This window comes from Lepidochelys kempii, chromosome 2, assembly GCF_965140285.1.
Source record: "Lepidochelys kempii isolate rLepKem1 chromosome 2, rLepKem1.hap1, whole genome shotgun sequence".
Lineage (NCBI taxonomy): Eukaryota > Metazoa > Chordata > Testudines > Cheloniidae > Lepidochelys > Lepidochelys kempii.
The window spans coordinates 83,008,591-83,032,435 of record NC_136381.1 but is presented as its reverse complement, the minus strand read 5'-3'; the positions used below and the strand labels follow the sequence as shown (position 1 = coordinate 83,032,435).

The 23,845-nt window shown below is 38.6% G+C and overlaps 1 protein-coding gene across 4 annotated transcripts in view; it reads left to right on the top strand.

Moving 5' to 3' along the window:
- Nucleotides 1–23,845, top strand: part of GREB1L (GREB1 like retinoic acid receptor coactivator) — a 221,783-nt gene that overhangs the window by 75,053 nt on the left and 122,885 nt on the right. For 3 of the 4 annotated variants that reach the window (XM_073331425.2, XM_073331423.2, XM_073331426.2), the window contains one exon: nt 20,823–20,934. The gene's annotated coding sequence lies outside the window, so the exon portion shown is untranslated. Of the gene's footprint in view, nt 1–7,649; nt 8,238–20,822; nt 20,935–23,845 lie in introns of those variants that run through there. The other variant, XM_073331424.2, reaches the window with a different exon arrangement.

Genomic DNA, 23,845 nt, shown 5'->3' with positions numbered 1-23,845 from the left:
CATTGTACAAAAATAAATGTGATAGATAAATTTTTTGCAGCTTGTTGGCTTACGCTTTTTTTCTTGTAAGGTTTGAAATTTAGTGTACTATTTCCATTGTATTTAGTGTGACACATTAGATGTATGGAGCTGTCTTCCTTCTATGACTTGGTATGTCTTGACTGTGATTTCAGATGACACTCTTTTCTTTAATGTTTACATTATTAGATATATATTAATCAATTCTCATGAATAATGCAGTGGGTTTTTGGAACTGTGTGGAGCTTTTAAGCAAATGGTAAAAAGCTCTCAAACTGGCGTCATTTTAAGTTGTGATGAATTATAACCACTTATAACTGAAGAATTGGAACAAAACCAGACACCTAAAACATGAAATGTCAGCTGATAGAACCAAATGCTATTAAATTACCCCTCTTTTTCCAAATGTCTTATGTGTAATTCTCTGTAGGATAAGCTTTGATGCTACAAAGCAACACTTCTTTTACACTCATTCTTTTACCAACATTTCATCAGATCTTTATCTAAAAGTATTCTTCAGTGTTGCAAAGTCTCAGTTCAATGGTGTTAAAGTCATATGTTTTTCTTTGTATCTGTTCATTGCTCTAATACATCTAGAATAATGAATATCCAATATCATATGCTATTTTGGTGTATAGAAAATTTATTTTCATCTTGAAATTTCATTTTACATAGCTATAAACCTTGGTAGTGCTCATAAGTTCATGAAAGAAAAGTATGAGAAACAATTTATTTAGACTGGACAAAAAGAAACTTGTAAAATTACAAAATATTGGCTCACAAGCCACATTATCCGACTGATGGCTTGTGTATTAGCTTGTGAATCAAGACTTTTGCCTGACGATAAATTGCTGCAAACATCTTCAGCTCTGGGAACAACCTCATCATGACTATTTTAGTAGTTAGAGATAGTTAAATAAATATTTTCAAAATACTTTTGAAGGCATCTATTATATGGCTATTTTGGGTGGTGGTGATGGTAGTAATCATTTGCACTTGTGTGCTGTTCCAGTTACCTTTGTATTGGCTGAGTATAATTACTCGTTAAGGGCATGATCCAAAGCCCACAGGGGTCATTGGGAGTCTTTCCACTTTAGATCAGGCTCTAATAATTTGACTATTTTTAAACTTAAAAGTTACTTTGCAGAAACACATACATATACATTTCCTACTTTTAGTTAGCTGATAAAAGAAAACAGAACTACAGGTTGACACTTGGGAATAGGAGGACATAGAACATATTTTTAAATCAAATCATATCTATGTCAATATGAAAGGATATTTAATAATGAAGAAAGTAATTTGCTAATTAAGTCACTGATCCAGTAAAGCATTTAAGCACATACATAACTTCAAGCATGTGGACATTTTTAATGAGATGTGCTTGGTTGCTTTGCTGGATTGGACTCTAAGGCTCACCTAAGCAGTCCTCCAGCATACTGTCCCGCTGAAATCAGCTGAGCTACTTGCATGAGTAAAGATCGCTTGTATCAGTATGTATTTGGTCTGATTGGACTCCCACGTGTTTCCATTTAAAAATGAAAGTTTATCTTTTGACCCTACAATGACTGGAAACAAAGGACCTGCATGCTTCACGAATTCATTTGGAGATGACATTTTTCTTCCTGTGCAAACCTCTGTGAGAAGTACTAACAGGCTGTAAAGTGAATAGTCTGTCTCCTCCTCTCCAAACTAAAATCTCGGCTGGTCTCTCTGACATCTCTTTGTGGATGTCTAGCTGTCGGCTCAAGCCCAGAGCTCTTAATCTTTCCCCCAAGCCCTCCCCAAGCTCCTTTCGTGATTACTGTCGCCAACAACAGGATGATGCCTGTCGCTCAAGTCTGTAACCTGGGTGTCATCTTCAACTTGGACCTCTCTCTGGATCCTCACTTGCAGGCTATGTCTAAATTTTTCAGATTCTTTCCTTGTAACATCTCTTAAGAAACAGCCTTGCCTATCCATCCACACAGCTAAAACTCTCATCCAGGTTCTGGTCCATTCATGTCTTAATTACTACAACATCCTGTTCTCTGGTCTTGACAAATGCAGTCTTGCCCACTCATATTTATTCAGAACACTGCTGCAAAGATCATTCTTCCAGACTGTTGCTTCGACCACATCACCCCTCTCTTTGCATCCTTCCACTGGCTTCCCCTTCTCTATTGCAACAAATATAAGCTATTTGTCTTCACTTTCCAGGCCCTTCATGGCTTATTCCCACTGTACCTATCATCTCTCATTCACTATTGAAATGTTGAGTTCTGCCTCCAGTCAGTCAATGATGCCACCTTTCATCATCCACTTGTTAAATTTTCAAACAGGCACCTTTTGTGCTTTTTCTCATGCTACCCGTCATGCTTGGGAGGAGCTCCCCGTAAACCTCTGAAAAGCTATGTCATTATCCTCCTTTAAATCCCTCCTTAAAATTCTTCTTTGCAGTGATGCCTACAAAATAATTGAAAATGGTTAGGCTGCTGGTATTCTGGTACCATAGTGAGCAATATTTTCACATTACTTCCTTGTACTCTCCCATCTCACTGTATCCATTTCTTATACTTAAGTTGTAAGCTCTTTGGGGCATGGATCATCTTTTTTTGTTCTGTGTTTGTACAGTGCCTTGCATAACTAGGGCGTGTGCCTTCTATGATAATACAGATGATGATTATAGTAAAATATACTTTGCATATGTGTTTCATAAACTTTTGTGAGATTTTTATCTTCCCACCATACGGCCTTTGGAAGAATTCAAAATTAAACACAAAATTTGAAAGGCGTTCCTTTCAAAAAGATTGTTTATAAACTTCAATAGTAGTAGTATTTTTTAGCACTTACAATAATGTTTTTTCACCTGTAGGAGTCAGAGTTGTAGACAACTTTGGAAGTTAGTGTCTCTGGGAATTGAGTTATATTTGTTTGTGTGGCTAGATCCACAGCTTATGCTCAAATAAATTTGTTAGTCTCTAAGGTGCCACAAGTACTCCTGTTGTTTTTGTGGATACAGACTAACACGGCTGCTACTCTGGAAATAGATCCAAATTGTGTCGGTAGTATAAAATGGCTCACATTGCTCTAGAGACCTTGTTTCTTTTGTCACGATGAACATGTAGGCAAGGTTTTGGGTTCATGCCCGTCATGAAGATATGCAGCAGTTTGGTTTGATAATACTGGAGATGGAGCTAGGCCTCAGGCATGATGCAACAACAGAACTCCAATCTTGGGAGAACAATTGCTCCTTGGAAGAATGTAGGGTGACCAGATGTCCTGATTTTATAGGGACAGTCCCGATTTTTTGGGTCTTTTTCTTATATAGGCTCCTATTACCGTACCCCACCCCCGTCCCAATTGGTAAGTGTGTAAGAATGGGATGTGGTAAGTGTGTGGGAATGTGAATGTAACATGGAGAAATTGTACTATAATGGAAAGTATTTTAGAAAATTGCCAAAATCAGTCATAGACTATAATGTTGTTTTTATTATTCTTTTCCAGCAGGATTAAAGAGCTCAGCAATAGCACAGCGTCTCTCTGAGAAACTAATAGAAACCTCTTGCCCTTTTCTGAAAAGCATTTACACCCTGAGCTGTGCACACAAGCACATTGTCTGAGAAAACCCTAACTGGACATGCTTAGCCTAGTGCTAAAAATAAATAAATAAATTACAATCCACATAACTCTGATTATGTCAAGACCATTTTTTTCCATGCCTGGCATTGGTCCTTATTATGGACACACTCTCCAGTCCAACTCTGAGCTCTAAAGCTTTATACCTCCGTGACCTAGCTCTATACAAACCTAAACTAAAAATGAAGAGAAGCTAGAACGTTTGAAGTGGGGAAATTATTTTTTTTTCCCCTTCTAGAATTTCACTCAAAACTTTCCAAAAAATATTTTGGACAGGAATGAAGAGCATGATCCTGTCAGGTGCTGAGGGCCCTGCCCTCCAACAGAGTTCAGTGGGAGTTGAGAGCACTCGACATCTTTGAGAATTGGGCTGTTAAGCAGGAGTATTCTGAGTTTCAGAATAGGAGGTTATATACAGTAGAACCTGAAAGTTATGAACACCTCAGGAATGTAGGTTGTTTTTAACTCTGAAATGTTTGTAACTCTGAACAAAATGTGATGGTGATTCTTTCAAAAGTTTATAACTGAACATTGACTTAATAGAGCTTTGAAACTTTACTATGTTGCAGAAGAAAAATGCTGCTTTCCCTTTTTCTCAATAGTTTGTTTAACACAGTACTGTACTGTACTTGCTCTTTTTTTTTTTCGTCTCTGCTGCTGCTTGATTGTGTACTTCCAGTAATGAAGTATGTAGTTGATTGGTCAGTTCGTAACTCTGGTGTTCGTAACGCTGAGGTTCTACTGTAATGGGAAATATTTTGCAACCTGAATTCTAGTGGTCAGTGCTGACACAATTGCTGTAATATTTTAAACTTCATTTCTGAACACCATGTGTGGACTTTTTTTCTCTCATTTGGAAATTTTAAAATTGAATTTATAACTTTTTTTCCAGTATTCTGAGGGAGTGAGTAATATGAAATGTTGTGCCTAATGTGTGACATTTAAATCAAACAATGCTTAGATGATTGGATAAAGAAAAATATGGTGTTCTTTGTTGTTCCTAAGTAGGGAAAATAATTTTTTTTGTTTATGTAAGCACTGCTCTGAAAGAGAGTTTATTTTTGCAGAGTTAATATCTTTTTTTTTTTTGGTGGATAGTCATGGGTGGCTATTGCATCTTAAAATAATATTAGTGGTTCATTGCGGTCTTCATGGTGCATTTTGTATTTATTGGGGAAGAGTCCCTGAACACACAGTTGTTTTCTGTGTAAATAGTGAGAGAATACTTGGACTGGCAAGGTTGCACTGACCTTACCTAGTGGCCTGTTCCATTGATTGACACGTTTCAAAGGTTAAACTAACTGTGGATGAAATGTAATCAGTCGTGCACTGGATTCTTTCCAGATCACACTGGAAGAGTGCAGTAACCAGCACTGTTAGCTTTTGGAGAGCTAGAGACAGAGGTCATTACCTGTGCAGCTGTGAGCATGAAGAAACAACTGCCCTTCCTCTCTTTAAACAAACAAACAAAAAAAAGCACGGCAGGGATCATTATTTTTCAGAGAGGAGTATGATGAATAAATCGCCAATCTCTCTCTTTTTTTTTTTTTTTTGGTAGTTGTCAGAGCTCCCATGGGCCCCCACTCCCTGCTGACAGCTGGGCACTGTGTCATTAGCTGGGGGCAGGGCCAGCTTTACTAGCACTAAAGAGGCAGTAAAGGCTGTTGGGAGAGAGAACACAACAATTGCTGCCGCTTCAAACAAAGCGGCAGCCAGAAACAGGCCAAGGAGAAGCCACAGCTTTAGAGAGTGACATACTCGTCCCTCTCCCTGTGCTGTATCTTTGTCTACCCCTCTCTCTGGCTAGGGATTGTGGACGGGCGTGTGTGTGCGCGCACACACACACAGATATGGAAAGTAAGTGTGTGTGTGTGTGTGTGTGTGGTTCATGACCTTACAGCAGGCAGACAATCCAACCCTGAAGAGTGAGCTCCCTTCCCTTCTCAAAGCAGCCACCATCCCAATTCCATTTCTCACTTGCTGCTGCATTTGGGGCATTTTCAGTCCCCAACACTCAGAAGGGACTTGCAGCATGAGTCTCCACCTGGCATCAGATAAAAGGGCTGTTTGGAGGACACCAGAAGTGTGCAAGCTGTGGAAGGGGAGCACAGCTCATTGCTCAAGATTGGTTTCATTGCCTGCCAGCCCTGAATTTCCAGTTTGTCCCCCTTACCTAGCTCTGACACAACCCATCCTCACTTGCCAGCTATGTAGTGCCAATATACTAGGTGGAGAAAATAAATATTTCTCCTTTGAATTTGGTCCAAGGCATTCTAGTTTATCAAAACTGCATGCTCTATAGCTTAGTGTGCATAACACAGTCTTCATATCAACATAGTTAACAACCTTTGACATTTTTTTTCCCTGACAGACAATTCTCCGAGTAAGCCAGTGACTCAGTAAACCTGCAGAGTGGTTAGTGTACATTTTGGTGACACTATTTTAATCAAATGTCTTATTTATTCAGTGTCTAATAACATTTGTGTTGTGGTTAAATAACCATGAGCATGGATAGATATCTTTATCCAAACATATGAATGACCCTATATAATTGCTTTATTTTCTTTGGATTTATATGTATTGCAGTGGTAACTAGAGAAGACCCGGTCAAAAAGAAGGTGCAAAGTACTTGGACTTCATCGATATATATTTAATGGGGAAGTAGAATCTCTGTCCTGAGGAGTTTACAATCTAAGAAAATCACAGCCTGAAATTCATGTTAAGTCCTACCCTTAGCTGCGATTGTGTTCTTGGGAGAAGCCACCTTGGTTATGTTTAAATGGAGGACAGCCTGTTTTCTCCCTCTGCCCCTTAAAGGGAGAATTCCTTCCCTCAATCTTCAGGTGGACCCCCTCTCTCTTTGGTACAGAAGAGTGTTTTTTTCAGGGCTTTGGAGCTGTGCTCCGGCTCCGCTCCAGCTCCAGGCAAAAACCTGCAGCTCCACTGCTCCGGAGCTACTCAGTGGGCTCTGCTCCAAAGCCCTGATTTTTTTTTCCCCTTTTCTTTTTCTCCTGAGATCCCCCCTCTCCATTTATTCTCTCTTATCCCATCTGAGTGTTGTGTTGTTCCCCTTTCCTTCTCCCTCCCAATGTGTGGGTCTCCTCTCTTCCCTAACTCCTAGAGCTTTGGAGATGTGGGAGAATGATGCGTGGGCTAGTGTGCAGTACTGTACCTGCAGGAACCCTCTGACAGAATGTTCCCCCTTCTCAACCCTGCCTCTGCCATTTAGGGCTTGTCTGCGTGTTCACTGTGTGTAAGCTGGGGTGTAAATCTACCCGGCGCTAACCTGCCATCCAGTTACTGCCCACGTGGCTCTTGCTGCCATGCACTAACAGGTCCTTAAGGTACTTCCATCTAGTTCTGTTTTACTAGTTTTTGATTAAAGCGCACAAAGTAACTGTTAGTCTGTGTCAGCAGGGTCCACCCAAAGAGTTAGTGGATGGCAGGCTGGTATGGGGTAGATTTGCACCCCAGGTTGCTGCAAACGTAAATGTTTGTGTACACAGGCCACGAGATCATCTTTGTACAGTAAAATTCTCACCTGTAGAGAACAGTTTGGTTCCTGTAGCTCAGCTTTGTGGCTGAACTCGAAAGCGCTCCAGACATTCCGGACCCTGTTTCACTCTGAACCACTTTGGTGTAAGTGTATGTGGTGGTTGCTGGCATAATGGGACAAAGAGTTCCAGTAGTGCTAATGCTTCCTCATAGTACATGTGTGGCCTTCTTGAAGCCTCCTCCGTTCCACTGCTCCTGGTAGCTCTGCAGGGAACTGTGCAAGTGGCACTCCCAGGGCTTTGCCACTCAAATGGGTTAGAATCGTTCTAGTGAAGATGTGGGGCAAAACTGCAATAGCTGAGAACATAAATCAACATGACTAGTGTTGGCACACTGGCCTGGTTGTGTTTATCCAGTTCTAGCCCCCTAGTTCAATTAGGAATTGATCAGTTCTCCAGTGTACATACATCTTCAGCTGGAGGCCTCCTGCCTGCACTGCTGAGTAACCCTAGCAACTGGAGGTCAATGTCCTCCCCTCCTCACTCCCTCCCCCCATCAGTTCAACCAGTTAACTAGGACTGGATTGTGACAGTCCCAGCCAAAAGGGAAAAGTTGCAAATGCGAATCAAGGAGTTGTTTCCATGTCAAAATACCTAGAATACCTGAAACAAATAAAGGTGATTAATATTAGTATTTTTAGCCAGATCTGCTGCTGTCATGTATTTCTGCACAAGTGTACAATAGTTAAGCGGTAAGTCCTGACAGAGATCTGTTCTGCTTGAATATCTTTCTAATGAGGAAACCCAGAACACTCCAAAGAACAGATACTTGAAGTAACTTGTTTAGAAAAGCTTTTGAGGCTGAATGTGGGGCCTGCTTGAAATGAAGCTTCTGAAGATGATTTCTTATATCACAGGTCAGTCAGTTTGCCTCTTTGTTTAGAGTGCTGTGAGATGCCTCAGTACAAAGGTCACTTGTGGGTTTAAGAAGACAATAACCCACACCCATCCAGAGATCACCTCATTTTCTCTATGGAATATAAGAACTAACTACACTGAAGAGCATGATCTTACAAATCTATTTGTACCCGGGTCACCAAGTATCAGGTATGTTTTTCAACACAGGGCTGGGAATGTGTTTGTACAGCACATTGACAGTGGAGTATCGGTTTCTGATTTCAGTATGGCATTAGGTTAAATGTATCCCTTAAAACAATTTGAAAATATAATAGGTTCTGTTTCAGACTTCTGAGATGGTGGATAGTACCTAAAATTTTGGAATAAAAGCTCATAAAAGTCAGTAAATATTGTTACCTTTTTTGTTTCTGGCATAATTGTCACTAGTTCTATGAGTTAGCAACAGACAGCTTGTTGCTCAGAGTTTTGATGTCTATTGAATCAGTGTAAGTTACTGTAAACAAGGTTCTGGGTTTACAAACGTTGCTTCTCCAGATGAGAACAGTCAGTTCTCTCAGTCTCTGACTTGGGACTGAAGCCATATAGTTATGTATTTATGATTTCTTTTTAAATAAGAATATAAAAATATCAAATAGCTGTGTTGTATTTTTCCTTATTTTTTTAGAACATAAGTTAAGTCATATCCCTTACCATTTGATACTCCCCTCCCAAATAGTTTTCTTCTCTCCAGCATTTCTTAACGCGCCATACTTCCTGCCCTTCCTCTCAACTGAGGGTTTGTCTACACTTGAAAATTAATTTGGATTAAGATAGGGTGTGAATTTAAAGTGCAGCAGTAATTTATGAACAACTGTGTATGGGCACTCTTATTCTATAATAAGACTCATTTATTCCTGTTTAGCTTAATCCACTTTCAAAGTGGAGTAAATGAATAGCTATTTTGGAATAGCTCCATGTGTAGACAGGCTCTCAGCCAGATCTCTCTACCAGAATTTCCATCTATCCATTCTTCAGCAGAGGGCCTGGGTGTACTGGAGCTACTAATACTGGAGTGCCACAATGGTCAAACCCCAAGGTAGAAATGTTTTGAAACTAGAGTAAGTTACACTGGGGCCAGGCCCATTTTACACTAATGCAGCACACCTAACTTGGGATTTGCCCTGGTGTAACAACTTTGGTACAAATATCCACAGCATAGATTGTGCTCTAAAGACCTATTAACCCTCTGTATTCCCCCTCTGTTCCAGTTAGCTTGGAGTTTGAGAGCCTGAATCTGAGTTACATTAAGGGCCTTCTTACATTGGACTGACAGTGTATAGGAGTCTTAAAGCGGGACAACATTCAATTTGCACCTACTTTAAAGCAGTGTAAAAGGGCACATAATGTAAATGAGAATTCAGGCCTGTCTCTTACACTTCAGGTCTTTCCATTTTCTTTTTCTTGTTCTACCTCATACCTCCCTAACTGAATGAAGATCTGGATGGTCCTCTCTCCTTCCGTCTCCACCTTGCCCCTTTACTGACATCCTGCCAAGTCCACTGTAAATCAGCTGAGCTCCAGGATCCAACCTTAATTAAACACACTTGGGATATATCTATACTGTAAATGTCTTACCAATATTTGAACACCGCTGTACCAGTGCAACCAATGGTATAAACTCTGTGGTAGAGTGGGCATAGGCAGTTTTAGATGATACAGTAGTGAAATCCCATGCACTGAGTCTACAGTGTTCGTAGCACCACCGCTCAAAAACTAGTATGAAATTCACTAGGGTAGACAAGGTCCAGGTACCCCACTCTGCTTTGGAATTTCTAGCAGTACTGCTAACCTTTACTTAATATAGATAGGGTATCTAAAGCCAACTGAGTAGTTTACTTCTTTGCATGTTATTACCCAAAATTCCCTTCCATCCCACAGCTGTTTCATAGCAGTGCTGTTCTCTTGGGAACAAACTGAAAGGTCTGTGCTTGCTTTTGGATGGAGAGAGTTCCTTAGTATGTGTTGTGTTGTTGCAGGCTTTTTCCTACATTTTAGCCTCCAAACCTTTATCATTTGTATTGTCTGTACCTGTGTGGAGAGTGTATTTGTTATAGGAAGGGAACCTCTGTTTACACAAATATTCTGTCAAAGAATAGTTGTGTACTTTGAGGGAGACCTCTAGTTGTACTTCTATGTAATGAATTATTTTGCTTATCAAACTCCGCAATCTGAGTCAGACAGTAAACTGAAATGATCTGTACAACAAATCCTTAAAATCATTATAGGTCTTTAAAATGTCACAAAGATTCAAAGGGAAGGTGGCCAATTTGCCTGGTAAATTAGCTGCAGTCAAGAACGTGTTACCTTCAGTAGCTTGTCTAAGTCTCTGCACGGTCGTGGCTTCATTGCCTCAAATGTCACTTAAAGTAAGAGTAGTTTTTATAACTACACATAAAAGACAGGATGGCTTAATGAAGATGATTTCTTCATGTGTCAGAATGACCCCTTTGTTTCTCATCTTACTCTTTTGTTGCCTGCAGCTAATCTGCGTTTGGGTTATCAGATCCTGGGATCTGACAATGCTGATTCTAGCAATGGCATTCATCTGGAATGCTGCCTTTTGTTTACTGGTTTTACCAGGCCTCAAATGCTTTCTTTGGTCATCTGGTGTCTCCACTAATGTGATTTGCACTCTCACGCTCTGCAGGTAGTCATGAGGTTTTATATGGGAATTAGACTATGGCCTGCCACCCTGGTTGCTAATGAATCCACAGGGTAGTCTGTTTTTGTTTTGCTTTTCCAACTTTCTTTTAAAAGACAAACTATATTCTGTTTGTGTTTTTATAGTCTCCTCATTGCTTTGGACTTTTAGAGTAGATTTACCAGCTGTGTTGTAAGAAACTTAGTAAATTCCATTTCTTATGGAGCCATTTACTTTTGGTTCAAGGCTTATAAATATATACAGAAAGATATATTGCCACTTTTAGATCTTCAGAGTTTCTTTCTAACTATCATTTGTTTTAACAATAAATATCCCTCATACTTTTGGATATCTGATTATAATACTGGGAGATTGATCATTTTTGAAAAAATGTTGTATATCTAGACTAGAAAAGTGAATCCCTATAATACATAGGGAAATGGAAGTGTTTTAATAATTAGGTTGCAACTGAAGTCTTATCATTCCATAAGCACAATTCAGGAAAGAGTAAAGCTCACATTTATATTGTTGAGCTGGGTTATGATCTTGAACCACCATAGACAAAAGAAAACAGCTGAGGGTAAACACAAGTACAGTTGGGTAACAATGGGCAAAAGTACTAAGCTGTTTGTTCTAATAGTATGGGGAAATTACTTGTGATTTTCTTTGTGGTTTGTTTAATTTGAAAAGAGAACGGGATTGAACGTAACACCTGAGATTTCATATATCAAATACCATAGCAGTTGTGCATTACGTAATGTTAGTAACTCCCCCATTCCCCTCTTTTTCACATTAGGGAAGACAACAGGCTCTCAAATGCTTAGGCCTGGTCTATACCAAAAACTTAGGTCAACCTAGCTATGTCGCTAGGTAGCTGAGAGATGCAGTTAAGCTGACCTTAGCCCTCATGTAGAAACTGCTTGGTCAGTGTAAGAATTCTTCCATTGACCTATCCACTGCCTCTCAAGGGGGTGGATTTACTCTAGCAATGGAAAAATCACTACAGCTGTGCCTCTATAGAACTTGTAGATAGATATAGCCTTAGGTGTTACATTTGGAAGAAGGTCAGATGCTGAAGCCAACATGGGGTCTGGGCTTACAAACCCTCACTCAGTTCCATTGATTTGAATGAAGCTACTAGAGTGATCAGGAGTCTTCAGGAGTAGTCCTACAAGTATGTAGAGGCTAGCACATGATTCCAAAGTACATTCTGAGCACGATGTGTATAGTTTTAACTGCCACCTTAATCATTTTAATTTTTCTTTCAATATATGGTATCATATTTAAGGTTTTTTCTGAACACAGAACTTTAAACATTTTCATGATTAAAGACTGAGCATAACTTAGTGAACTGCATAAAGGGTATAGAACAGGTGTGGCCAAATTGCAGCTCGTGAGCCTCATGTGGCTCTTGTACAGTTAGTGTGGCTTGCTGAGTCTCCCACCCATCCCCCATTCTCTACCTACCAGACTGGGGGCGGGAGCTTGGGGCTTCTGCCCTGCAGCAGGGTTGTGGGGCTAGGAGCTTCGGACCTGGGGGGAGTGGGGGAGTCTCAGGGCTTTAGCCCCGCAGGGAGGCATCAGGGCAGAACCCCAGTGCCCCAGCGGGCGCCACTCTGTGAGGAAGTTTGTGCATGTCTTGTGACTCTCAAACTTCTGAAGATTATTGTATGTGGAGGGTCAGTAAGTTTGGCCACCCCTGTTATGGAATCTTTCTTGTGAAAGACTTAGTATATGTGGGAATATAAATTCAATAGTAAAGTGGCAATAAAACTTCCCACTAGCCTAACTTAAATCTTGAGCCATGGTGGAGAGAGCAACTAACAGGTTTTGTTTGTTTTTCTTTCTGTTTGTCTTTTTAAGTTGGAAAATTTTAGATAGCTATTAAAAAAACCACCCTCAAAACCGAAATTTTGTGCAAACTAATGGCCCTTTGTCACTCAAGGAACAAAATAATACAATAATGGACAATAAAAATAGGAGTTTATGTTCTCTGACAGGCCAGTTCTGTACCATTTAAATCAGTGACAGTTTTGCCATTGACTTTAGTAGGTATAAGATCTGGTTTCTACAATGGACGAATATATTGGAAAAAATAAGGGTTGGGGAAGTGTCATTCATAACACACAGAATTTGTCCTTGATAGTTTGCCATATTTTTTATGCATCACAATTGATGACAGGAGCTGGAATTTCTGATCAAAGAATAGCAGCAACATTATTTAGTATTTGTTTTACTGAAGAAAAATGTTACTGTGTAAAGAATGCAGTTACAGGATGTATTTAATAATGAGGGTAGAACATATAAACTAAGAATAAATCGATTGAGTCATAGTGGCCTGACAGCTGCATAGAAGGTCCTTGTGACCTAGAGGTTTGTGACCCATGAAATTCCCACTTTCCTTGGAATTGGTAATCTATATTGAAATGCAGAAGTTTGAGAAAAGCTTTGAAAGTTACATATTGCATGGCCTGAAGTGTCAAGTAAAATTATAATTGGGATATGAATATTAAGTTGAAAGTATGTTTATGCTAGTTGAAATTATGGTGGGGCTGGATTCTGACTTCACATAGGTGTTACACTAGTGTAATTCCATTGACTTCAGTGAAGCAACAACCGATTCTCACATGTGTGAGATCAGACTAAGGACCATTATATTTGTAGTCAAACAGCATGCTAAAATAATATAAACTTCAAACATGGTGGTTGATGCTTGATTGCTTTTTGACTTTATTTTATGAACTTGTGTGCCAAGGAGTTGAACCCAAAATTTTGCTTTATAAGTCGTTCGTGCATCTGACTGAAAGAGACAAATTATGCAAGTAAGAGCTTGTGTCAAAGAGTTGTTTATAAAATGGTATATATCCAAGGCTACAGGATTTCTTTTTCTTACATTGGCAGACAGTCCAGAGGCCAAAAGGAAGATAAATCACAACTGGCCCCCTCTCTCATTTTTGAAATGGTTCAACCCTGGGGTTTAGCTGAAGGACTTAAGGAGTTTTTGAAGTGCAAATGGGTTGGTGAAGGGTAAACCTTTTCAGAGTTTCATTTTGATGGATTTTTTTTTTTTCTGTGTGGATTTCTGGCACCGGCTGTGATCTGGGAAGGCCAGGGGTTTTTTTTGTTTTGTTTTTGATCAATCAAGCAAGAAGAACTTGCCATGGGGGCGTACATTCTCTGCATGCATATTGATCCTATTGTGTTTAAAAGTAGTTAATTTAATCAAGGCTTTTTGAAAACGCCCCCCCCCAATAAGACTTGCATTAATGGAGCTGTCATTTCAAGGTCATGCTTTAGTGTCAGTAATTAGTATTAATGACAAAAGTTACCTGTAAGTGAAATGTTGTTAGCTGTTACACTTACTACTTATTAGGTTGTTGGGCTAATTAGGGTGAGATCAGGTTCTAAATATATGCATTTTTTAAATGTTCAGTGTGAATAAAAATGGTGCTCTGTCATCAAGTTAGAGATTAAGACTGTCTTGATTGTTTTCAAGGTATCCTTTCAGCGGTATTGGCTGAAGTCAGGTATTGTTGTAGAGCACATTATTCATTTTACAATTGAGATTTTGCAGTACAACTAGGGAAACATATCTAACCCCCTTTTTTTTAACTCAGATGTGTTTTAATATGAAATGTATATTTGAAGAGAAGTTACCCAAAAGTGCAAACTGTCTGTGCCTTCCATCAGTTTCATTTGAGCTAATGAAGGACAACTTACTCAGTGGCTCTTAATATATAATTGATTATTTCCCCCAACTAATACATTTTACCTATATGATGTGTAAAATTCAAACTTATAAAATATAACTAGTTCTTTGTTACTAAATAGGTTGCCAAGTAAAATATTCTAAAAATTGTGAGTGTGTGTATAATACAAGCATGCGCACACATGCACTGGAATGAAAAATAATTTGAAGTTTTATAAGTGGCTCATTGGCCATAAAGCCATTGAAATAAATTATGACAAACTACTCCCATCCCCCATGTTCTGTTTTCTTTCACAGAACCAATATGGTCATAAAATCTGTTTGGTTTTTTTTGCAATAGGTTTGTCCCAATGTTTATTTTGTCAAGGTGGATGTGAGCTGCAAAATTCAGATTTGGATTTCACACACCCCAATATTCAGTGGTGTTTGGATCCAGATATTTGGTTTGACCTGCCATCCACAGTTTTGGATTCCCACATTCTAGTCTCCTCCTTCCAGATAAAATGTCTGCAGGGTTCACAGCCAGGGTTTTTGGTTCAGGTCTATTTCTGTTATTTATGACCATCTGTCTCATTTTACACAGTCTTTAAAATATGTCATTTGGAAAAAATGGATGGCTTAAGAACTACAAATACTTTCTCTTTCAATGTTCTTAACAATTGAACTGATAACTTCAAGATGTACGAGTGGTCACTAGTATGATATTCTGCCTTGTCTAATCGAAAATAGATAATCTTTGGTTCAGTTTTGGCCCAGATCCTACCCAGAGATTCACAGTATTGCCAATCCAAAAAATCATGAATCAGGCACCCCCAAATCCTGAGACTGATTTTAGAATGATAAGATTTTATTAAGTAATCCATTTTGGTGGTTTAATTTGTCTCCTGTGTTGTTGTTTGTTGTTTTTTAAAAATCTTTTAGGGTTCAAGTTTTACTTCATAATTATGTAGGCTGGAACCTTTTTTAAAGAAAGCTGAGCTTTCTCACCTATTCACATGCCACCAGGAGAAGAGGCTTTAAAATAAAATAACCCACATATTATGAGGCTTCTGACAAAATTGTGATAAATGGCAAAATTGGATCCCAGTTCAGAGAGGGGTTGCTCCTCCACTGTACTATTTTCTCTCCATATCTTCCGCATACCTGTGACACTCCTCTTCCCCTCCCCTGCCAAGAGCTCTGCCTGGATCAAGATCTGGATGGGCTGTGGTGTAGCTTGGGCAGGCCAGAGCGCTGAAGACAACTGCATGGCTTATTCCACACAGGGCCCCCCCCCCCAGCAAAATGAAGTTTTTTTGCAAAGTTCCTCCTTAGAAGGGAGCACTCAGTTGCAAGTGAGGCATTGGCTAACAGTGGAAGCCTTGGCAACATGGCTAAATGGCACAACCCGGGTGGTGGAGGGAACAGGGATCTTGGAGAGCATGTGGGAAGGCAAACCCCACCCTCAATGGACCTACTTGGGAGGAATTCTGTGAGGTGATAATCATTGGGTCTTCCTGCTCTTTGGGGTTCTGGGCCATGGTTTTTACTGAAGAAAGAGACATTCTGGTCCTTTTTTATTTAACTCTCTACACTTTGGATGCTCTTAATATGAGGAAATGAAACCATATTACATGGCACTCTATGTAGAAATGATTATATTAGAGCTTGGGTACCGAGGGCCCAGTCCCGTATCAGGATCTGCTAATGTGGACCTTTGCATCTGCTGAAGTCAAAGGGATGCTGTGTAAGTGTAGGGGGCTGTGCTAGGGGATCTTGATGCAGGGTCAGAGCCTAAGGGCAGGTCTATACTTAAAACCCTGCACCAGCAGCTGTGCTGCTGTAGCACTTCGGTGAAGACACTACTATGCTGACAGGAGAGCATCTCCTGTCGGCATAGTTAATCCACCTCCGCGAGAGGCATGTTGACAGGAGAACATATCAACATAGTGCTGTCACCAGCGGGGGTTAGGTCGATTAGAATTATGTTGCTCAGGGGGGTTGATTTTTCACACCCCTGAGCGACATAGTTATATCAATATAAATTTATAGTGTAGGCCTGGCCTAAGAGTGTACAATTTCCCAAGCATTACTCCAGTATTTATATAAAAAAATAACAACAAAAAAAGTCTCCCAACAAATTGGGGAGGATGCATCTGATGGTATGTTTTATAAAATCTTGTTTTTTCTGCTCATTTCAAAAAAATTGAGCAATGTTTATCATGAAGCAAATTGCATATGGCCATTGAATTTATGGCAGTGTTGTGTTCAGCTTTTTTATTTTGTTTTCTCATTACAGACAGCATACCAATTGTAAATTGCCATGCAACTAATAAATATGGTAAAGAAGTGAATGTTGTGATCACGTCAATAGTAACTCATGAGAAAAAATTAGATCACAAGATGTTGGGTTAATTGGTCCCCTGTTTTGACCTTTGTTCTGTGTTTCTATATGGTTTTTGTCTGTAATGCTCATGTGACCTCAGCAATTTTGTATTCTGCAGTCAAGGTTATTTGCCATTATTGGGTGAAAACTGAATATAAGATGCTTTTTAAAACCTTGATGGCAAGGAAGGAGAAGATTTCCTTGCCTCCACACCATCCCTTTCATCAGAGAGGAAAGATTGAGTGTTCATGTCATCTCTCTCATTAGTTTGTGGCTGGAAGATGTTAATGTAACCTTGTTGTTGTTGTTGTTCCAGAAGAGATTTATAGCACCCCTCAGAATTGTTTTTATTTTTTCTCCTGAATTATAGTTTGTGTAGTGAATGCTGTGTTTATTTTATGAGTCAAATGTTTATATTCCAAATTGAAATTGCATGGTACGTTACAGTCGATGTTAGGAAATAGCTCTTAAAATAATTATTCTTTGCTATTTTAATTGAAAAATCTGTGCTAAAATGTGCAGGAAAACTGAGTTAAAATTTTGTTGAGCTGTGGTGTTGAACTGTAGTAAATAATATTTATTTGTGAGCCACAGATTTAATACTTCTGGGATTAAAATAGTTACTTGAAGAAGCAGCTCAATCTCTCTCACACATGTGTGTGCTTCCTGTGCCTGTGAATTTCCCCCAGAACACAAGTTTATCTTTATGGAAAAGTCCCACAGAATTTAATTCATAGATGACTTGTCTGTAGAAATTTTAAACCATCCTGTAAAATTTAATTACCAAATAATTGTGTTCTTGCTATAGAACTCAATAGCATGAGTTCTACAGATTTTAAAATTGTATAGAAAAGCCATCATTCTCTATTGAATTTTGTATAGCTTTTAGAGCAATTTATATGGAATCCTATCTAGTTACTTTTTAAACCTATTGGTTTCATCCCGGTTAAATGTTACAGGACTCTTCCATAAGAGTAAATAGTGAAAAGACCATCAGCAACAACAACAGGGGGTGGGGAGAAGCACTCTTTTGTGGCTTTGATTGTGTCAGATTCCGTTTCTTTGCAGTCATTTTCTTTTTTCACTTGAGAGGGGTTTATGGTGCAGTGTCCGTCACAACCCCATCTTAAAGTTGCAGTTGTATTTCTCTCTTGAGTTCGTAGAGGTGATGTTATCTTTTGTTCACTCAGCAGTATGGTCATTCCTAAGAGCATCTGTCACTTGAGGCATTATAAGATGGATGGGTCTCAAGTGAACTGCTGGCTGAAGCAAATGGTGAAAATAAGAAAAGACAAGGGGGTTGGGGGCCTTCAGAGATCAGAGAGGACAGACAACAAGGAAACACTGTTAAAAATCAAGAGTAAGCCAAGCAATACTAGAAGAAAGAATCAAGATTGATCACATGTTGTCATATTCTAAGTGTCTTGGAAACTAAGATTCTTCTATGGCTGTAATGATCTGAGGAAGTTTTCTAAATCATGGTAAAAATTTATTTGCTTGGCTTTTATATTTTATTTGGACATGAGGGATTGTCAGAACAGTGTGGTGGATTATGAGGAAGAAATTGTGCTTTGTATTATAGGTTTCATTCTAACTTCAGGAGAAATTTAAATTTTGCAATATTCAAAACAAAAAACCCTCTCTCCTCCAAAAAAATCCAGCACATGCTGGTAACACTATTTTGTTTATTTTGGTGTGTCTGTCTATACTGGATGTGCTTACATGTCAGCCGGGTGCCCTCCCCCCATTCTGTTATATTGAATGCTAATTTCGTTTTGTGCAACAGCAGTAATCGAAAACCGAGACTATCAATAATTCTGCTTTTGGAGATGCAAATGAAGCTGTTTAATGAACAGAGTGCATCTCATAGTGTTTAATGTAAAAAGGAAACAGTTCTAATACAAGTTCTCTGACTTAGTTGGACTAATTCGGTTTGACATTCAGAACTGAAAATGGAAAAAAAATTTTTTTTTAAAGCTGCGAAGGTCCCAGTTTGCAGATCCAGTCAGATAAGGACAAAATGAGTTTTTACTTACAGAGGAGCCAATATATGACGAGGGGTGGGGAGGGATCTAGGCGGATGTTGGCTTGAAAAATTATTTTGTCACATTGTTTGGCGTTAGTCCACGAGGGGAAGCACGGGTTGAAAGGCAAAGAAATTAAGATGATTAGAAGGTTTAAAGCTTCACAAATGGTGGAGTATCTCTCTTCTCAATGGGTGTAAATAATAGATGAAAGACTAAGAATGACAACAAAGGATCAGGGCATTTAAGAGGATGTGTGCAGCCTGAATAGAGGTCTGTGGCCTAGGGCCAAAGGTCTTAGCTTTGGGTGTAATTAGAAGAAAATACAAAAATGTCATTACTAGCAGGTGAAATGTTCAGCACGTGGCCAAAACATAGCAATTTCAGACCCAAGAGCTGTTCGAATTGGATTACGGGACTGTTAAAAATCATGAAATTCTTTGCGGAGTCTTATGGTTTGGTCAGAAATGATGTGGTTTAATCTTATTGACCATCTGTGATAGACTTCCTGTTTGTAGCATGGTGAGGTAGTGCAGCTCAGAGTAAGAACTAGAGTCCAGGGGAATGTGTAGGCTTTTTTTGTGTTACAGTGAAACACATTTCTCCTGACTAAAATAAGAAATATAAGGAACAGAGTTTCAATCTTTAACAACCCATTCCTTTATTAGGATTGTGGAAAAGAAGAAGAAACTCAATTATATTGTTGGGAAAATTTTTTATTTCATTTCAGAGACATGTTTTTGTATTATTAATGTGCTTTCTAAAATTATTTTATACGTTATCTGACAATATTGGGTCAAGTTGTGCCATCAGCTTTAAGCAGAATATCCCACTTGCAACCAGTTAGGAAAGTTCTCCTTTAAAATCTGCCTGCAGTGTGGCCCATTATTGTAAAGAAAATGAATTGACTGGAGTGACTAGGAGGCGCTTGTGTGGAGATATAACCCACTCAACAAGAAGTCTATTTAAGGTTTTCTCTTCTGATAACAAATCTTATGTATAGTAATAGAATAAATGCAAAATATCATAGAATATCAGGGTTGGAAGGGACCTCAGGAGGTCATCTAGTCCAACCCCCTGCTCAAAGCAGGACCAATACCCAATTTTTGCCCCAGATCCCTAAATGGCCCCCTCAAGGATTGAACTCACAACCCTGGGTTTAGCAGGCCAATGCTCAAACCACTGAGCTATCCCTCCCCTAAATACATGTTTTAGAACTTGACATTTTTACTTGCTGTTTGCCACAGCCCTGTTGCCATCCTCTTGGGCATTTTAAGTATATTTATCTTGTATTAAATAGAATTTTTGCTTAAATTATCTTTACAGAAGCAGTTTGCGTGTGGGGGAGGGGAGAAATCAGCAATCCATCCTTTGACTTAATTTTTGTCTGGAAATAATTTTTGGTCATTACTGTATACCCTAAACAGACATAAAGATATATTATTAAAAGCAATATGTCTGAAAAGTAATCTCCTTAGGTTATCACTAAGTACTGATTGTTCTCTGCTTGGAGAATTTTTCCTTTAAGTGATTATTTTTTGCAGTACTAGGTCCTAATCCTGTTACCATTGCAGTGAGTAGCAAAGTTCCATTTGACCTCAGTAGTGATGGATCAGATCCTTACTCTGCAGAAGGAACGGATTTTGTTGGAGGATTGTCCTTCGTTGTTTAATGGCATAGAAGGAGCCACAGACATACTGCAGAAAGTGCCATATAGATTATATGGCTATTTAAAAAAACCAAAACATTTTTCTTCTTTTTGTCAGCTCGTGCGTAAAGTGAAGAAAGTGCTGTAGGGTCTGTAAACATATAATTAGGAACAGGATCTATCTGAGAAAATCTCTGTACTGACCAGTTTTGCCATATGTGAACTTTGATAGGCTGGTTTTAATGTTCTGTTGAGGCAGGTTTTAATGTCTTGTTGCTAACTGTATAATATGTTGGATCTGAACTGCCATCAATTATTTTGTTTTTTTCCCTCCTCATTATTTTGCAGGTGTTTAAGAACTTTAAACGACCTAGATAACGTGGCAGCGGGTTACCCTAAACTCTTAGCTACAACCCTTAATCATGAATGCATTTCAAAAAGGTTAAAAGAATACAAGAAGGTACTGTACTTACCTCATGCATTATACAGAATATGTGATGTTTGTTTTTATATCTCTTTGTCTTCAACGTCCACTTTTTTAAATCTGTGTTTTGAGAAATAGGAACTGTGAAAAGCTGTTCTATTTTGGTACTATTGTGATGCACTTATTCCAATCTCCCCCCCCCCCCAAAAAAAACCCCTCAAAACGTTAATCGATTCACTTAATTAAAAGAGGTTCGCTAGAAAAGGCTTATCAGTATTGCCAAATACCTTCTTTTCTACATATCCGAAATAGCCTCAACTTTATTATTTTGTTATAATTGTTTGATTTCACTGCCATCCTTTACTTGATGTTTGACCTCATAACTCTGCAAGTTTCCAAACTCTGCTAGCCAAATGAATGCTTAGGAAGTTGTGTGCATATATGTATATACTACACACACACATATGCTGTATGTTTTGGTTTTTTTTGCAATCTCAGAAGAGTTAAAACAATTTGGGTGGAGAATTTGAGTTCTCTAGTTGAATTTTACAGTTTATAAAAATAGATGTGCACTTCCAATTGAGAGCTTCACAGTAGTATTTTCTGATTGGGAGAGGCTTGACTTATTCAAAATAGTACATTGGACTCCTATAGTTTCTTGTTGTATTTAAATGACCCAGCATTTCCAGGAGGCCAAAGATCTATTCCTGTTTTATGACCTGTTATATCCTTGGGGCAGGGGCTGCACTGAGGCCCAATAGAGCAAGAGGGTCATTGCCACAGTCCAGGTCCTAATTGTTGCTTCATGGTTACCACACAGATACCAAAACCTGCTCTCTGTAACATTGTAGCTGGGAACATCTGGAACATAGTAGTAGTCTGAGAGGGGAAAAAAAGCCTCTTGCATTTTGTTTCACCAGGTGCTAGGAGGAAGCAATATTAGACTTTTTGATACGGGAGGCAAATTCTGTGGCCCCTGAAGTTAGGCGACAACAATTGAAGAGGTCAAAGGACAGCTGAGTGGGGTCAATGAGACACCATGGGGTGTATTTTGTTACTTAGTAAAAGGAGCAGCATCCTAAAACCTTAAAGGATTCTCTTGAAAATCTATGTTGTGAAAAGGTTTTATGAGTCTGATGGCAAAAAGTGCTGATTTATCTACAGAATGCTTGCTTTTGTCTAAATGAAAGGATAATCCTTACCAAATGTTGTCAGCTATCATAGTGCAGTCATTACAGGTCTGAAAGGACCGTTTAAGCATACTTCAGCTTCCCAAATGAATATCATTGTAATGTTTCTCTGTTTGAAAAGAATTCTGAACTGTTTATTTTCTGAGCTTTTCTCCTTTGATATCAACGTTAACACAGTGAGCAAAATATTTGAAAAAGCTGAAAGAAAATTTTTTATTTATAAATTAAAGATTTCTATTCCTTAGGGAGGCTTCTTAGCTTCTGTAGATTCTCTGTGTGTTTCTTGTAAGAGGAAAATCTTAATTTACCAGCATATAGTCCAGTCTAAACTGTAGCTGATTTTAATCCATTAATACTTGTTCAGTGAATGTTTAAACTTGTTAAACTAAGCTTTTATTTGTTTATATAATTTGTTCTGTGTACTTGAATGAAAGAGAAAAATAGTTTTTGACTAAGGAATGCCTATAATTTATTTGGCATTATCTTTTTTTATTATCCACAAGTAATTAATTCTCAACACTTTTCACTGAAGCAGATAGGAAACCAATGTCAGAGTCAAGATCTTGTAAAATATAAGAAAAGAAAATGTAGTAAAGGTTGCCCTCTTTACAGGGAAGGGGGTGGAGGAAAGAGTATATGCGTGTGGTAGAAAAGAGTTTTGCCGCAGCTCAGAACCAAGGTCTCAGATTTTGACCCTACCATCTTATACAAGCAATCATAGTCACAGTAGGAAGAAATAGGTGTTCAGAAGACAGGAGGTGATGGTATTGTTATTGTAACAACTGCACTGTCTTGATCTTTACAAGAATACACCAGAAAGCGTGGCAATGAAATAATCTGTGTAGCTATGAAAGAATAGGAATCAAATATATATAGTTTCATATAGAAAAAAGAAATGCTTGTCTTTTTTGTGAAGCACGGTTGTCCAAAAGGTTTAATTATTACACCTTTAAAAGTAATGTATACAGATGCTTGGCACGATTTATATCAAGGTTAAGGCAACTTTAAACAAATATCTTGGAAAAGGGTAACCTACTAAAATGCAAATTGCCTATTAAACACAATCCCTGTTTAAATAACACTTAAGTTTGCTTCAAAACTGGCACACGCTATTAAATTTTCTTGATACCCCATTGTCTCCTGATGAGTTTAGGATGAGGCATATGTCTGAGGAGTGTGCATGGAGGAGGCACAGCAAGTTGAAATGTCAGCCTTCACTTTGATTTTCCAGGCCTCCACCAATTAGTGTTGAATTTCTGTACAACAAAATAATGATAAACTAGTCTATAGTAAAAGATAAAAAAATGTTATTTACCCAAGAGAGTGGGCTGGATTTTATCATAGAAACTGGATGGACCTGACTTCTCCAGGCTTGCAACAGACTACCACTGTCTCTAAATACAAAGCTAGATTCTTACAAATACATATATAGGAACTTGTATCCATCCAAGTTCACGTACATATTAGAAAAGGCATAGATTAGACTGAACCAGAAGTTGTGCTACGATATTTAATATTGTTTGTAACAATGACACTTAACATATATAAAATGGAGATCATATAGACCTCTGTAAAGTACTTAGCCATCCACTGATGAAAAGTGCTCCATAAGTACCGTATAAGGTATTAGTTTTTTTTAATGGAGTTTGACCTGCTAGAAAGAAAGTTTTACAGTTAGCATTTATATTCTATTGTGTAAATATGCAAGGTAAAGTATGGTGAGGTATATTTTCTTCCTATTGGATGCTGACATTTAA